This window comes from Castor canadensis, chromosome 9, assembly GCF_047511655.1.
Source record: "Castor canadensis chromosome 9, mCasCan1.hap1v2, whole genome shotgun sequence".
NCBI lineage: Eukaryota > Metazoa > Chordata > Mammalia > Rodentia > Castoridae > Castor > Castor canadensis.
Genome location: NC_133394.1, coordinates 102,530,347 through 102,535,994, shown reverse-complemented (window position 1 = coordinate 102,535,994; position 5,648 = coordinate 102,530,347). Strand labels below are relative to the sequence as shown.

The following is a 5,648-nucleotide window of genomic DNA, read 5'->3' as shown; positions in this document are numbered from 1 at the left end:
CTGTGAAAAAGTAGATAAAATTGTTATAAGGCATATTGTCTCATTCCAAAGTATTAGAATTTCAGCAATATTTATTTCTAATCTGTTCTATAAAATATATGTTTAATGGTGACAGTACAGAAGCATTCCTCTTCCTTTTATAGTTTATGTTGTAAATGTTTTCAAATTACATCATGGTTCACAACTACTTTTTTTCTTAATCCAGGTGTGCAATTCAATTTTTATTTAGGGAAATAACTGTTTCTTTTTTAAAGTAAGTTACAGGGTTTTGTTTTCATATAAAAATACTATATTGGATTTGCAAAAGAAGAGAAATACATATTTAAGAATCTTCCCCCAAAGTTATTCTTCTTTCAGTTTATTAATACCAGTCTGCTGTAACACTATGTTTGGGCCTGAAATGTGGACATTAATTGAAATAAGATAGGAAATCCCTGTTCCATACCTTTTTAGCTTAAACTGAAGCTATGCTTGAATACATGACATATGTCAAGCCAATGTAAAAGAACAGAAGCCCACTTTATGTTGCTGAGATAACTTCTGGGAAAACTTTTAATTGCTTTAAAAATTGGTATAAGTTAAGAGTAGATCCTCCTTTCCTCCTATGTTAAAGACAGAATGGAGTTGGAAACAAGCAGCCATATAATTTCTATATGTGAAAGGCTAGAAAATCAGATGATGTTGGTTGTGACAACTCTTTACAACAAATCATGTTTTTAACTAGCACAAAGTAACATTTGGATCTTAGGTCTAAGTCTAAGAAAGACTAATAGCTGTGACACAGAATATTTTTGAATCTATTATGTGTGTTAAACTTGAAGGAAAGACTGTTTTGAACAGTTGGAAAATAAAAAAATAACAGATTAATACAAACTTGAAGTTGTTATAGCTCTTGTTATTGGAGAAATAAGTAAATGTTATTTGTTTCTCTTTTAATCCTTGGAATTTTGAATTTGTTGATAATTTTGCAACATTTTTAGGATGTGAAATCATGTAAACTCTGGCTATTCAGATAGCCAGAACTGAAAAAACATAAATAATCCAAGGAAACTACTGTGCATCTATAGTTTGTGTGCATTTTTAATGTCTATTTACTGACTTATCTAATAAATTTTTTTGTATGTGAAATTTTTGCCAGATATTATGTAAGATACAGGCATACCAGATGGATATGAATTGAGAGAATGTTTTAGGAAGCACTGGGTAGCATGAAAAGAGATTACACAATGCAGACGTGACATAGAAACCAATAGTAAAAAATGATTACATTGAATCATGGACTCTACAGTTGTGTGTGATATGTGTGAAGCAAAAAGAAGGAGAAGAAATGAATACAAACCAAAATGGATGTGAGTTAAACCTGGAGAGCTAGGAGTAGGCCAAATCTTTGGTAGTTTACTGTTCCATATTGCTTAATTTTCTCATCATGTATTATTTATTTGTGCTAGTTGTCTATGATACTAAGGTTGAAATGTAGAATAGTATGACATGCTAGGAAAATATTGCATGTCATATGACCTTTTGGGAGATAAACATTGTACCTGAAATATCAAAAATTCTAAACCCCATAACTTGTACTAGTTTATTCAAAGTTTTTCAAATGTGCTGTACCACAGGCAGTTAACTTTCTTAGAACAATAGACAATACTTATTAATATGGAACATAAAATCTTAAGTGATATTATATTTTATAAAATACATATGTCAGCAGTTTGAAGGAGGAAGTGAAGAAAATAAGATCAAAATTTCATTGGTAAATGATGCTTAGCCAGAGGGAGGAAAAATGAAGTTGTCATGGCAATGTAAAAGCCCATCAATTTGGGGCATATTTTAGTGTTATGAAGTAAAGTAAAACCATGAATTTTCTTTTTTAAAAACTCTGGCTTTTGTGAATTTAAAAGTATATTAAATTTAGTCAGCATAAAAACTATACTCAAATATTTGTTTATCACTGCATTGCCTATAACTCATTTGAAATTGAATAAATACTAATTTGTGAGGGTAGAAATATGCATAAAAGATAATGATATATTAAAATTTAAAGTAAAAATTGGTTTCAGTTTTACTCTTGCATGTTTTCACTTGGGTCAGTATTCAAATATGGAAAAGTATTTTAATATATCTGTCAAAATAAAAGATCGAGTTCTGCAACTACTTAAATAAAGAAGTTAATAATTTGCAGAAAAATATATGTAACAAATATCGTAGATAAATTCTATTTTATAGGGTCAAATATACTAAAATTCAATACCAGATAATATATTTCAGATATTGTTTAAATTATATATACTTTTAGAATTAATAAACTTATGTTGAAAAAACAAATAAAGCAGTAACTATGTCTAGAAGTAACTCTGTATTATGCCTGAAAAACTTGGTAGGAAACATAACTGAGGAAGAAGAGTAACACATGTCTGAAAGAATAGATGGCATTATCTAGATATCTGCCCGGAGGTATTTCTGAGGATTACCTTATAGCCGACAGGTCAACATTTTCAGTAGTTAAAGTATCTGCACATGATGGTTCCAAATAGACTGCCACTGAGGAAAAACAGTGTATGCTCAGGATATACAGAGTTATTGTTGTAGTGTGGATGCTTGATTTGTATTTCCCATGATACCACCCAACTTCTGCTAAAGACATGCTACCTTTCGACAAATATAAAATTTTCACATTATTATCTTAAATAAGCATCTTATGTACTCTTTTTTTTTTTGGTTTGGGACGATTACTATAATGTACTTTCCTTTGGGGGCACCATTTGCTTTTTGGGAAATTATATTGTCACAAATGTGGGTCAGAGAAACACTCAGCAGATTTCCAAAGACTTAAAGGTAGTTGATGATAATATGGGAGAGACATAACTTCAGTTGTGCTATGTAGAAAATGGATGGATTTAAGATTTTTTTTTGCAATTTTTTTGATGTTTTAAAAAATGTTTTTGATCATGCTTGGTTAAAATCATATATAATAAATATGTGATAAAGCTGGCTTACTGTACATTTATTTGAGAAACAACAGTGACCTAAATAAGCATGGATTTTGTATTTCTTGGCAAGGGTTTGTAAAAATGTATATAATTTGCCAATGCAAATGAAAAGATTGAACACTATTTATTGGACATTCTATGTGTTAATATGGCTCAAAATTTAGTTATTAAAAATGTTAAAACAATTTTTAATAGATAATTTATTCCTACAAACAAAAAATGATCATATTATTTACTTAGTTACTAATAGTATATTAGAAATATTGATAAAATGATGAAAGGAAAATATTGTAGGAACTTATTTGAGAGCAAAATAGCATAACCATACTGAATAATATAAAGCTGAATAAATGCCAATATTATCTGAATGGCATGGAGATAAATTAATCTTTTCAGAGAAATAGTGTGAAATATATGATTTAAGAAAAGTAAACTTTATAACTATGAAAATTGACCCCTACAATTTTCAAAAATTGAAATTTTTTCTCAATATGAATGACAGCTTCCCACTATCATTAGCAGATTGGAATGTTCACGGATCATTCTTCACTTTCAAACTGTCTAAGATGTTTCAAAGAATTGAGTAGGAAATGAATTAGTCAAGCCTCTCTTTTCTTCCAAATAATGGAAACATTTGTCTAGGACACTCAGTGAGCTCCTCATCCTGTCTCTGATATTTTTATTCAGGCCTGATATCATTTTTTTCTCTCAAGTAGCTCTACCAGCAATACAGTACTTCAGTGTTTGCACCACTTATGCTTTCTCTTGCAATTGGAGGCTGAGTAAGAGTTCAAGGAAATATCTTAGTCTCCAGAGGGCAATAGGAGTTGTATTTACTACTGTGGCTTTAATTGTCTTAAAGGAATAATGGTCACATAAGAACAATTATTCTGTTCTCATGTTGTAATTTTTAAAGGCCATGATAATAACTTAAATTGGTTATCATTTTAGGTTACTTTCAGTGATTCATTTTCAAAGTTAAACCATAAAAGGACATACCTTAGTCCTTCTTCACACTTTTACATGTTGGTATTAATAAATATTATTTATTGTGACTCCTTTTTGTTTCTGATCTTATATAATATGACCTATTTGAAAAGTTATCTTTTCTTTTCATTAACTCAAGTTCATAAGACCCAGCGTTCAATTCCCAGCACAACAAAACAAAACAAAAAATCAAAAACAAAACAAAGCAAAGCAAAATATGAAGGCATTTACTTAATATAAAACTTTTGTCTATTACATAGACATGTACATATACATATATGTGTGATGAATTTAAACAAAATTTTATGAAGACATCCATCACTTATGAATGGAATAATGTAGATCAATAGAACCCGTTCATCAGTTCAGAAGTATATCTGTAGCTACCATCACTGAAGAGCTAATTAATTTAAATTCTATTTATTTTATGTGAATGGTTTACAAGAAAAGAATCTTTAAAAACACCAATCTTCCCTCTATGCTTATTATATAGTAAATGAAGATTGAACACTGATAACAAATTGTTAACATGCAGAGGACAGCATTTTCAAATGCCATTGAATACTTACAAGTAGTACTAAGGACCATATGATTGCTTAATCAGATCTCAGGGGATCATTGAGAACTCCAATGAAATGGAAATTAACTATGTTTTATATCTTAATGCACATTATTGTAACTGTTTCTGGCAGAAGGTGATTTGTGACCATTAATTAGATAATTGAATACAAATTAGTCTCTTTTCCCAAAGGGAAAGGCTTAATATCCAGATATTCAATAGCTATTGACTGTTTGTGGTATTCATGGCTTGAATTGGACTCCCCACCAATTAGCTCTGTTATTCTTTGGTGAAATAGATCAACCAATAACAATTCCTTACAAAACTTAAAAACTTTGAAGACTTAAGAAGTTAAGAAAATAAAATCCTTAAAGTAGTTGATACTTATAAACTACCAAATTCCAAAGAGGACTAAGATACTGTATTAGTTTCTGCAGACTATGTTGTGGTAACTAATAGTAGAATTTTAATGATGTAAGATAGTAGAGTACCTGTGTAAATTTGTAGGTCACTGGGAGCTGATGTACTTAAATGATATTCCAAGCATTCACAATGCTAGACATTTTACCATCTTCGCTACTGATTTCCAACATCAGGCTTTTTTGTTTTCACAGACAAATATAAATTTCCCATGGGAGGAGGAATGAAGAAGTGTGAGGGTGCATGGATATCTTTATGTTCCACAGAACAAGAAGCAACTATTGTTTCTTCTGAAATGCATTGGCTAAGATTCAATCACAAGTCCACATCTGCAATTGTAGGATGGATTATACAGTCTGACTGAACTCTGGAAGGAAAGGACATGAATTTTAATTAAACACTAGAAATAATTATCATAGAATATATTTATTCAAATATGTCCAATACCATATTAAATAACACATTGATGGAAAGAGTCAAATAAAGTCAAATAAAGATTGAACAGAACTAATTGTGACCAGAGGAGAATAAAGTCACTGTCACCACTTGGAAGCATTTTAGCCTAGAGGGTAGATGTGTGTAACAAAGGATATATAGGCATCGAAATTTATCTAAATCTCCATTACTTTATTTTATCTCTAGCTCTATTAAATCTGTCAAAACTAGCAAGAAGAGAATAGATATTTATGTCA

At 30.2% G+C, this 5,648-nt stretch overlaps 1 long non-coding RNA gene across 3 annotated transcripts in view; it reads right to left on the bottom strand.

Annotated features, from left to right (window-relative positions):
• LOC141410971 (uncharacterized) overlaps positions 1 to 5,648 on the bottom strand; it is a 212,099-nt gene that overhangs the window by 40,849 nt on the left and 165,602 nt on the right. For all 3 annotated transcript variants that reach the window (XR_012435800.1, XR_012435799.1, XR_012435798.1), the window contains 2 exons: positions 5,028 to 5,323; positions 2,472 to 2,541 (listed from right to left, as the gene is read on the bottom strand). This is a non-coding gene — a long non-coding RNA (uncharacterized lncRNA). The remainder of the gene's footprint in view (positions 1 to 2,471; positions 2,542 to 5,027; positions 5,324 to 5,648) is intronic.